At 32.7% G+C, this 12,263-nt stretch overlaps 2 non-coding genes across 2 annotated transcripts; both read right to left on the bottom strand.

The window, feature by feature from the left end:
• Positions 1 to 479: 479 nt before the first annotated feature.
• Positions 480 to 559, bottom strand: LOC128290896 (small nucleolar RNA R38). Its single transcript, XR_008280674.1, has one exon. It is a non-coding gene; the product is annotated as a small nucleolar RNA R38 (small nucleolar RNA).
• Positions 560 to 619: 60 nt separating this feature from the next.
• Positions 620 to 712, bottom strand: LOC128290910 (small nucleolar RNA snoR20a). Its single transcript, XR_008280688.1, has one exon. It is a non-coding gene; the product is annotated as a small nucleolar RNA snoR20a (small nucleolar RNA).
• Positions 713 to 12,263: the final 11,551 nt, after the last annotated feature.

Consider the following 12,263-nt stretch of genomic DNA (forward strand, 5'->3'; position numbering starts at 1 on the left):
ATAATGTAAAACAAGATTATTATAAATCAAATTCTGGATGAAAAACCTCGACATTCAAAATTTTGAACAAAGCCCTCAGATCTCATAGCTATATCAGGTCATTCGCAGTATTAACGAATTGGTTTTCATTAAAAGAATTTACCAATCATCAGCTGTGAGAAAAAAGAGATGCAAGAATAAGAGAAAAGAAGAATATAGAGAAAGAGAGAATTATAGATAGAAACCAGAGAAGATAGAGTAACAGAAATAGAAGGAGAAAGAAAGAAAGATTGAACAGATGAAGATAGTAAATGCTCTAACACGAAAATCAGTCCTGCTCCATTCAATGAGTTTTCCATCACTGGGCAAATATCCACTTGACTAAAATTTAATTAAGTTTCAATGTCTGTCAAAACCTCTGTAAATCGAGATTAATACTCTGAAATTCATCTGTCTAAGCACCACATTTAAAAAAATAGAACAAAAACTGAAACTCAGTTGTCTGTGTCAGATATCAAGATCTCATCTAAAAAACTCAGACAGGGATAATTGATTCAAAGATTTCTCATCATAAACAGACAGAACTGAAGTAAAAACTCTTAAATAAGATAATATGGATATTGTTTTGTGTTTAAAGAAAGCCTCAGACCGTCCTAGTTCATGAGTTTCTACAAATTCATACAGCACAGATATAACTGCATTTCAGAAAATCTCAAATAGTTTCATCATTGGCTTCTTTCACAAATTGGAAGAAAAAGATTAAAATCAAAATAAATAAAGAAATAAAGAGGCAATAGATCTTCCTATTCAAATAAACGAAATCATAATACTCGATTTTGAAATTTTTCGAGTATTATTCGATTCGAATGTTCATTATTTGGCCTCCATTTTGATAGAAAATAAGTAGTACAATGTTTAGTAACAAATGGAGAAAAAAATGAACAATTTATCAGAAAAGAAGCAGGTTGATAATGAAAAAACCTAGAGATAAAACAGATGGCTGAAGAAACTAAGATCCCAATGGTAGATCCCATTTTGTGACGGTATAACGATAGATCCTAACAGCGGCGCAGATGATTGAGGCGGCGTCGATGCTACTGCTACTTCTTCAGCCATTGCTTCTACTAATTTCAGGTGAAATTTTAGATTTCTTTGGGGAGGGGGGAGGGAGGAGGGAACATATTTTGGGAAAAAGAAAGGAGGGAAAAAAAGAGATTTTGGGATTTCGGGGGAAAGGGGGAACCGATTTAGGGAAAAAGTTTTAAGGCATTTTGGGTAATAAAACGGCACCGTTTTGGGTAAGATTTTTTGCGGCGTTTTTAAAAACGCCGCTGTTGCTTATCTTTTGTGGCGTTTTTTAAAAAAACGCCACAAAAAATCATTTTCTTTTACACAAAATGGTGCCGTTTTGCTCTGCTAAAAATCTATTATTTTTTTTAATATATATAACCTTTATCATTATCTCTTAAATAATTTAAACTATATTGATAATTTTAATATATTAAAACAAATATTATCTTTTTATAATTATATAAGAAATTAATTAATATATAAATTAAAAAATCAGTCATATACCCAAAAATAACTTTAAAATTATTTTAATTAATAGTATTTTATTTTTTCATTTTTGACATGTGTTTTCTATATTTTTACTTTTAAAATTTTTCTCAATAAAATCCAAATGTTGCTTCAATTTTCCAATAGTAAACCCTAAACCTAAACCCCAAACTATAAACCTATATCCTAAACCCTAAATATATGTATATTACAAGGGATAAAAGTAAGTAAAAAAGAATCTTATTACTTACCTAAACCCAAAAATAATTTGATTTTTTGTTATCTTATCAAAAATCCTAACTCTTAAACCTTAATAACCTAACCCCTAAAACCATGAACAGTACTACGATCCTAACTATAAAATAAAAAACCACAAACTCTAAACCAAAAACAATAAACATTATATCATAAACCCTAAACCCTTAAACCATGGACATTAAACCTTAAACCTTAAACATTATATTATGAACATAAGCTTTTACATTAATATCTATGTATATACACATCAACATCTATATGATGTTTTTTAGAGTTTAGGGTTTTAGGGGTTATAGTTTAGTGTTTAGGGGTTTTTAGGATTTAAGGGTTTAGTGTTTTAAAGGTTATAGATTAGTGTTTATTATTTTTTTGGGGTTTAGGGTTTTAGGGATTATATGACTTTTAGCGGCGTTTTTCCAAAAGCGCCGCTAATGCTCTATTTTTTAGCGGTGTTTTACCAAATGCGCCGCTAATGCTCTGGTTTTTAGCGGCGTTTTGCCAAAAGCGCGGCTAATGCTCTGGTTTTTAGCGGCGTTCTGCCAAAAGCGCCGCTAATGCTCTGGCTTTTAGCGGCGTTCTGCCAAAAGCGCCGCTAATGCTTTGTTTTTAGCGGTGTTTTAACAAAAAATGCCGCTATTGCTCTGTTTTTAGCGGCATTTTACCAAAAACGCCGCTATTGCTCCGTGTTTTATAATTTTTGCGGCGTTTTATCATAAAACGCCGCTAAAGCCCTATTTTTCTGTAGTGAGAGTTTGTGATTTACAATGATGCATCCGGGAATGGACTAGGCTATGTACTTATGCCGGAAGGAAAGGTAATTGCTTATGCCTATAGACAGCTAAAGCCACACAAGAAAAATTCTCCGATACATGATTTAGAACTAGTTGCCATTGTATTTGCGTTGAAAATATGGAGACATCACATGTATGGTGAGAAGTGCCGAATATTTACTGATCATAAATTTTGAAATACTTGATGACTCAGAAAGATTTGAACTTGAGACAAAGAAGATGGCTAGAGTTGATTAAAGATTATGATCTAATGATCGATTATCACCCGGGTAAGGCAAACGTAGTTGCTGATGCTTTGAGTAGAAAATATTTATTTGCATTAAGAGCTTTGAACACTAGTTTAACCTTATAGGATGATGGTTCTATCTTAGCAGAATTAAGAGCTAAGCCAATGTTTCTTGAAGAAATTTGTGAAGTTCAGAAAGATGACATGAGTTACAAGCCAAAAAAGCTCAGTGTGAGTCGGGTATAGAGTCAGATTTTCAGATCAGTTCTGACAGTTGTTTAATGTTCAGAAATCAGATATGTCTACCAAAGAATGATGAGCTTATTCGAAAGATTTTAGAGGAAGTACATAGCAGTTCCTTGTCTATTCATCTAGGTAGTACAAAGATGTATAATGATTTGAAGAAAATGTATTGGTGGGTAGGAATGAAGAGAGATATCTCAGAGTTTGTTTCTAGATGCTTGATCTGTCAGTAGGTAAAAGCAGAACATCAGGTACCTTCAGGTTTATTGCAGCCTGTGTTAGTTCTTGAGTGGAAATGGGAAAGAGTTGCCATAGATTTTGTGATAGGATTGCCGTTGACATCGAGAAAGAAAGATGTAGTATGGGTTGTGATTGATAAGCTAATGAAGTCGGCTTATTTTATTCCAGTTCGTATGGATTATTCACTTGACAAGTTGGCTGAGTTATATATTTCAGAGATAGTCAGACTACATGGAGTACCGTTATCGATCATTTCAGATAGAGACTCAAGATTCACTTCGCGGTTTTGGAAGAAGTTACAGGAAGCTTTGGGCACAAAGTTAAGTTTTAGTATAGCTTTCCATCCTTAGACTGATGGTCAATCAGAGAGAGTTATTTAGATACTTGAGGATATGCTCAGATGTTGTGTCTTAGAATTTCAAGGTAGTTGGGAGAAATATTTGTTGTTGGTAGAGTTTGCTTATAATAATAGTTACTAGTCGAGTTTGAAAATGGCACCTTATGAAGCTTTTTATGGATGTAAATGTCGCACATCTTTGTATTGGACAGAGCTTAAAGAAAATCAGATTTACGAGGTTGATTTAGTTAAAGAAACTGAAGAAAAAGTGAAAGTTATCAGAGATTGCTTGAAAGCAGCTTCAGATAGATAGTAGTCTTATGCAGACTTGAAAATAAAAGAGATTATCAAGTTGGTGACAAAGTGTTCTTGAAAGTATCCCCGTGTAAGAAAGTCTTTAGATTGGGCAAGAAAGGCAAATTAAGTCCATGTTTTATTGGACCATTTGAGGTGACTGAAAAAGTTGGACCATTAGCATATCGGTTAGCTTTGCTGCCAGAGTTAGAGAAGATTCATGATGTGTTCCATGTGTACATGTTACGTTGTTACCATTCTGATCCTTCACATGTGATTTCACAGACAAAGGTTGAGATTCAGCGGGATATGACTTATGGTAAAGAACTGTTAAAGATTTTAGCTCAAGAGGTCAAGCAACTAAGGAACAAAAATATTGCACTTGTGAAAGTATTATGGAATAGGCATATCCAAATCTTTTCACAGGTAAGATTTTCGAGGATGAAAATCCCTAAAGGGGGAGAAATGTAACATCCCAAAAATAGAGCCTAAATGAAATAGTGGTTGCGAAACCATGAATCCAAGATAGAAAAGTTTATTCTGATTAATTTTTATAATTTACCGAGTGATTAGATGCATGTGTTAGATTATCGATGGAAAATTTTATAGATAGCATGCTTAATTTGCCTACTAGGGCATAATTACAAAAGTTGATAAATATGAGTTTTAGATGCTAAAGGATTAAATTGTAGAGTATAGTTGAAGTAGAGGTCCGTAAATGGTAATTAGACCATTAGGTTTTCATGGACAAAAATGGACATACATAGATAAAAATAACAAAAGTTTTAATGAAGGGTATTTTAGTCATTTGGTAATTAAAAGATTAAAAAAGGGAAAAAGATGGGAAAATGTGCCTATCTTCTTCATTAGGCCAAAATTCAAGGGTTATCCATAGCTAGGGTTTTGTCAAGCTTCCAAGCTTCATAGTAAGTGATTCCAAGCCCCGTTTTTAATGTTCTTTACGTTTTTGAAGTCCTAATAACTTGATTTAGCTTATTCTAGCAAAAATTTAAACTAGGGTTCATATTTGGAAAAATACCCATAGGTGAAATGTGTTTATTTTGATGTTTTATGGTAGAATATGAAGCTTAAAATTATGTTAAATGACTTGAGCTAAGCGATTTTAAGAGAAAATGAGTAAAACGACATAATCGGTAAAAATACCTAACAGTCATAAGTACATGTTAGAGTGGGAGTTTGATGTTGCCGTAGGTAAATAAATGATTAGCATGTCATAAAACATAAGAATTAGGGATAAAGTTTCATTTTCGAGCCTTGGGGAAAAAGTGTAAATATGAAAAAGTTTAGGGGCAAAATTATAATTTTACCAAAGTTAGAATTAAGGACTGTTTTGATAAATGTGACTATTAAATAAGTTAAATTTTCTATTATATATCAAGAAAAAAGAAATTCGGGGTTAGACTGAGGAAAGAAAAAGGTTGAGAACTAAATCAAAATATTTGATCGTATTTTGTATCGATGTAAGTTTGCGGTAAATAAATGCAATGTTTTATTATTTATAATTAATGATGTTATTTTTCAACATCTATATATTTATTTTGTAAATTTTTTCCTTGATGATTCAAGCAAGAATTGACGGAGAAATGATATTTAAAAGTCCTGGTTGAACCTTAGGAATGTGTAGGATACAAATGTCATGACATTAGGGTTTAAGGATACCAAGTAAGACCATGCCAAGGCATGGCATTGGTAAGTTTTACAAGGCAAGGAAATCATGTAAGACTATGTCAAGACATGGCATTGATAAACTAATATAAGGCAAAGATCCCATATAAGACCATGCCAAGGCATGGAAATGGTGATTTCATAAGGCAAGGATACCACATAAGACCATGCCAAGACATGGCAATGGTAAGTTTAAAAAGGTAAGGTACCCGTGTATCCTTAGTATTCCAAGTGGTTCAATGGAAAATTCAAAGAGTGTACAAAAGGGAAGGTAAGATAAGTCCATGTTCTAAAGGTTCAGGTTATCTTGATAATTCATTTAGAATGTTGTTATTTATTTACATGCAAACTTACTAAGCTTTATGCTTACTCCCTTTCTTTTCTCTCTTTTTATAGTATCGCAAAGCCAACTCAAAAAATCGTAAGGACGTCAGAGATCGCCTCACACTATCAACGTGTTATCTCGGTATTTTGTGACTAGAAATACTTTAAGTTATGGCATGTATAGAGACTTGGCTATTTTGTGCATATGTCCTTATGATATGATTAAAGAATGGCATGTGAATACTTGGTAATGATTAGCTTATGATATAGCTAAATAAGAACATGTTTTGGTATTATGTAAGCCTAAAGAGGTTGGATCCAAAGAAACTAAGAAAGAGTAAGAGTTGGCCATGGAACAGTTAGGAAACAGCAGTAGTGATGTGATTTTGAAAAATCACTAAAAATTGTAGAAATGGAATTAAATGGTGAATGAGATATAGAATTAAAGCTTATTGAGTCTATTTTCATAGGAAAGAAATAGAGCAGGCAAAGGAAGTCTATATTCTGAGATATTTAAATTTCTGTAATACTAGTTCAGAGTGACTTCGTGATTCCTTGTTCCAACTTTGGAAAATCACTAGAAATTTTTTAAAAATAATTATAAGTCAAAGTTTATATGTCTAGATTCCTTAGTAAGTCTATTTTCATTAGAAATAAACAGAAACATTATCTGAATTCTGTATAATGAGAATTAGTGAAGAGAGTTCAGGTCTGCTGAATAACCTGTACTAATTGGCCAAACCAAAAATTCTGGAAAAATTATGGTAAGAAGATATATGAGTCTAGTTTCAGGGAAAATTTACGGATTTAAATTTTGAGTTTCGTAACTCAAGTTATAATTAATTTAGTGACTATTACGTAGATGGACAGTTTTATTATGAATAGTGAAATAAATTGTTTTGATTTATGTAAGTAATCGAAAATTTTTTAATGTTCCCAGTTTGGTCCCGAACCGTTTCGATTGCACGTTTTAGGGCCTCAGGGGCCTTTTTAGGGATTTATTGGATGAATGTGAGCAAATTGAATTTTTTTTAAAGTAAAATTTTTTTATGCCCCAAATAGGTAAGATAAGTCTGGTAACGCCTCGCGCTCGACTCCGGCGACGATCTCGGGTAAGGGGTGTTACAGGGATAGGGTACGAGACATTACTAGACTTAAACATGCACATACATGTAAAACCCTGCCAAATTTTTTTTTCAAAATTAAAAATATTCAAACACATGGAGATCGTCCCTTATACCGGCCTTTGAGGCCCAAAACATACATCGGGGGTGGTTCGGGACTAAACCAAGAACTTACGAACTCTTTACAACACTTAGAAAATTTTCTAGTTTTGGAGAGTCACACGCACGTGTGGGTAGGCCGTGTGGTCATACACACCCATGTGGCTTGGAGACGCTTGTGTTCTCAGCCCGTGTAATTCTCTGTTTATGACGTCAGCAATGAAATGGGGTCACATGGCCAAGTCACACGCTCATGTGCTAAGGTCGTGTCACCCACACGGCTGAGACACACAACCATGTCTCTACCCGTGTGGCCAACACTTAGCCTATTTTTCAAGCCTTGGTCAACCATAAACCCTCACACATTTATACAACATCAAGGACATATAACATGGCATCCATTCAATGATTAAACATCTTCAATTAAGCCACAAACATAGCATTTGCATGTCATCATACTTGTATTTCTCATACTCATTTTATAACAAGTCTGGACATACCAAACCATATTCATTTGACCTTTTCATCTTCATTACCACTTATACCCTTATACCATGGTTATCTTCATGTTAATATTCTCAACTTAATCATCTAGCATTCATAGTCATGTCTAATTCATATCCTTAATGTTACATATCACACACTCACATTAACATGTTTTTTTAAGGCATTCCACACCAATTTCATTCTTCATTAACATCACTAACTGACTCTAAATTTACACTTTTATACTAAGAATATGGTCACATCTATTGATCAAAGTTCATCCATCAAATATGCATACCATATCATACATCTATCGATATCAAGCCATCGCAACATGCACATCATCAAGACATTAGAACAGTCATGCAAAATCAATTAGGTTTACAACCCAATGATCAAATATAAGCCATATCTCATGGCTCTATACAAATGAATCATTATAAGCCAACTCAATTTTCCAAATCATGAAACACATATCATAAAGTACTAAGTCTCTATACATGCCATTCACTTGAAAACACTTAAGATTTATTAATACCCCAGCTTGATAATTTTATAGTGTGATGCTACCTCCGACAATCTCCAACCTCGAGCTAACCTGACAACACTAAAAGAAATGGAAAGGAGAGGGGTAAGCTTAAAGCTTAGTAAGTCCATATGAAAATAATAAGAAAATTATCAACATGATTCCATGGAAATATACTCATAATTACACTTTTACTTATTTTTTGGTCAAGTTGTTTTTTCGAGTCATAGTTACTAATTTATTTATATCTGGAGCTAAGGAACTCCAAATTAAGATCTGTAAATTTTCCCTAAAACTAGACTCATATATATTGTTAGCATAAAATTTTCAGAATTTTTTGTATAGCTAATAAGTACAATTTATTCTTTAAAATTAAGCCTGTTCTGCTATTTGACAGCTTCAACATTTCTTTACTAAAAATTAATTATCACTTAACAGGGGTTTAGATAATGTTTTTGTCTAATTCTATTGAAAATAGACTCATTAAGGGCTTATTCATATAAATTTTAACCCATAATTATTTTTTTACGATTTCTAGTAATTTTCCAAAGTTGAGATAGGGGAGCCCGAAATCACCCTGACTCTGTCTTACAAAAGTTCAAATATCTCATAGTATAAAAGTCTTTTGCTTACATCGTTTCATCTATGTGAAACTAGACTCAATAAGATTTAATATCATATCTTATTTAGTTCCTAATTCAATTTTCACAATTTTTGGTGGATTTTCAAAGTCACAAAAGTGCTGCTGTCCAACACTGTTATAGTGCAAGTTCATAATAACTAACAAAAGTTCATTGTAACATTGATCATGGACTCATCATTTCATGGATCCCCTATTCAATAACACGGTGTAAGTTAACATGATATTGCAACAAATTTCATAATTATAGGCATAAGGATGGTTCACCATTCAACCCTTTTTACTTGTTTATCATATATATACATATACATATACTTCCTCATCATAAGTCATCATTCACCGAAGTATTACTCATGAATTTAATGTATATACATGTGCTCATCGCAGTATATCATATAACCATACCTCTTAACATGCCCTTCTTGGGACTTTCATTACATTCATTACATATCAATACCCGTTGAACACTTGGAATACTATTGGATACATGAAACCTTGCACATATAGTAACCAATCTAGGTGTAACTATACGGCCTACTCACAAAAGCTGATAGGTATCCGACCGCTCAAGGATTACCTAGCTATCGATAGAACGCTCAAGACCGTTTCTCGGAACTTAGTCATAGGCATCGCATCCACAATGAACTCAGACCACTCAACGAGCTCAGATGCTCACATCCATAATGAACTCGAACCACTCAACAAGTTCGGATGCCACATATCTCACGAACTTGGACCACTCAACAAGTTCGGAATCTCATACATATCACAAACTCGAACCACTCAATGATCTTAAATTGCTTAATTCCTAGTGACATGTCACTTGTATCCTAAACTATTCCTAAGGTTCAAACAAGATTCTTTCTCAATTGCACATGGCATACTTGCTCGTGATGTCGTATTTAATGGCAATATGTCATTTAGTCTTACAATAGTAGCAGTTTCCCTTTCATAGCATCAACCACATATTCATGGGATAATTAAAACACATTCCATAATAAAATTTAAGCATTAAACACATGGTACAACATTACATTAGTTATGTATACTCACCATAGTAAAAGCTTTCATTTCATTTCACTTTTTCATATTCTAATCAATTCATCACAACTAAATTAACATACCAATTTAGATTTCAACCATAAATAGCAATAACATTAATAACTTGCTTATTTCATCATACAAACTTACCTTGTGTTCGAGTACAACTACTTATTTTGAATTAGTCCATAACCTTGTTCAACCTCATTCTAAGCCCGAATCTTGTTTTCCTTGATCTATAATATCACATTTAGCTTACTTATTAGTCACATTATTCATATGGGTCCAAAAATCATATTTTTAAAAATTTTCATTTTGACCTCTAAACTTTCACATATTTTCACTTTTTCCCCAAGGCTCGTAAAATGATTTTTATTCAATTTTCCCATTCTATAGGCCTAGCCAAACCATTTTCATAACTATAGAAAACTAAAATTCTCATCAAAATACCCTTTTATACCATTTTTACAACTTTTACATTTTAGTCCTTTTTAGGTGTTTTCATGAAAAATCACCTAGTAAAAGATGTTTATCAAGCTTTAATCTTTCATATTCTACCATTAAAAATCAAAATACTAACATGTCATGAATGGTTCAATTTTTCAAACATAAAACCTAGCTCAAACTAATGGTAGAAATGAGTAGATTATGTTTCCGGGACTTCAAAAATGCATAGAATGTTAAAAACGAGGCTCGGGAGTACTTATTATTGAGCTTGGAAGCTTGAAAACCCTAACCATGGCTTCACTCTTGCTACATTCAGCCATGAGGAAGATGGATGAGCAAATTTTTGTTTTGTTTTCCCTTTTTAATTCATTTAATTACTAAATGACTAAAATACCCTTAATGCCTTTCTTGAAAATTTTACTTAACCATGTCCATTTTTTTCCAAATTTTTACAACTTGGTCAAATTAATCTTTAAGGACCTCTAATTAATAATTCAATTCAATTTCATACTTGAAGCTTCTAGAACTCAAGTTTTACAATTTATTCAATTTAGTCCTTAATGCCAAATTAAGCACTTTGGACATAAAATTTCCTCATGAAATTTTTTCACAAACATGTAAACATATCATAGGCCTTATAATAATCATAAAATAATTATTTTCAATTCATATTTGTGGTCTCAAAACCACTGTTCTGACTAGGCCCTAATTCAGGATGTTACATATTTACCATTAGTTGAATTTGGGTACAATAATAGTTTTCAATCAAGAATAAATATTGCATCCTATGAAGTTTTGTATGGTCGTAAATGTCGAACTTCATTATATTGAACTAATCTCAGTGAGAAAAAGATACACGAGGTTGATTTAATTCGTGAGACTGAAGAAAAAGTAAAAATGATCCGAGAAAATTTGAAAGAAGCTCCAGATTGACAGAAATCATATGCGGATCTTAAGCGTAAATATATTGAATTTCAAATCAACAACAAACTATTCCTGAAAGTGTTGCCCTAGAAGAAATTTCTTCAGTTCGGTCGCAAAGGAAAGTTAAATCCGTGATATATCAGGCCGTATGAGATTACTAAAAGAATCAGGCCTTTTACGTATCAATTAGCTTTACTGTTAGAATTTGAAAAAATTCATGGTGTCTTCCATGTGTCTATGTTACGATGGTACTGATCTGACCCTTGACATGTTATCTCCCCAACGGATGTTGAGATTCAGCTTGATATGTCCTACAGTGAGGAACCGATCAGAATTCTGGCACAAAAGGTGAAAGAATTGAGAAATAAGAACATAGTTTTAGTAAAAGTTCTCTAGCAATGAAACGAAATAGAAGAAGTTACCTAGGAACCTGACAAAGCTATGAGAAAGCAATATTTGAACCTCTTTTCTGGTAAGAATTTTCGAGGACGAAAATTTCTTTAGGGGGAGTTGTAACAACTGTTTTAAGTCAAATCAAAAAGTGGTTTTGGGACCACAAATCTGACATTGAAATATTTATTTTATTAATATTTTAATGATTAAAGCATGACAGTAGTGTCATATGAAAATTTCGTTAAGAAATTTTACCGTTTACGTGTTCAATTTGCTAAAAAGGACTAAATCATGAAAAGTACTAAAGTTGAGTTCTAGTGGCTAAAGGTATTAAATAGTTGTGAAACCTTAAAATATAGGTCCTTATGTGGTGATTAGACTGTAAATATTGATAGTGGAATATGATGGATTTGTATTTTTCAAATTTGTAATAAATTAAAAGGTTATAAAGGTAAATGGTAAATAAAAGATAATTAAATAAAAAAAAAAACAAGTATCATCTTTATTTCTTCAATTAAGAACTAAAAATTAGGGCTTGTTGAAGCCATTGTTGAGCTTGACCTTGCAGCAACAAATTCATTGCTAGATTGGTATGCATTTTGTCCCATTTCTAATGATTTTTATGCTTTTGGGATCATTGTAGCTTAA

The sequence above is a fragment of the Gossypium arboreum genome, chromosome 3, assembly GCF_025698485.1.
Source record: "Gossypium arboreum isolate Shixiya-1 chromosome 3, ASM2569848v2, whole genome shotgun sequence".
NCBI lineage: Eukaryota > Viridiplantae > Streptophyta > Magnoliopsida > Malvales > Malvaceae > Gossypium > Gossypium arboreum.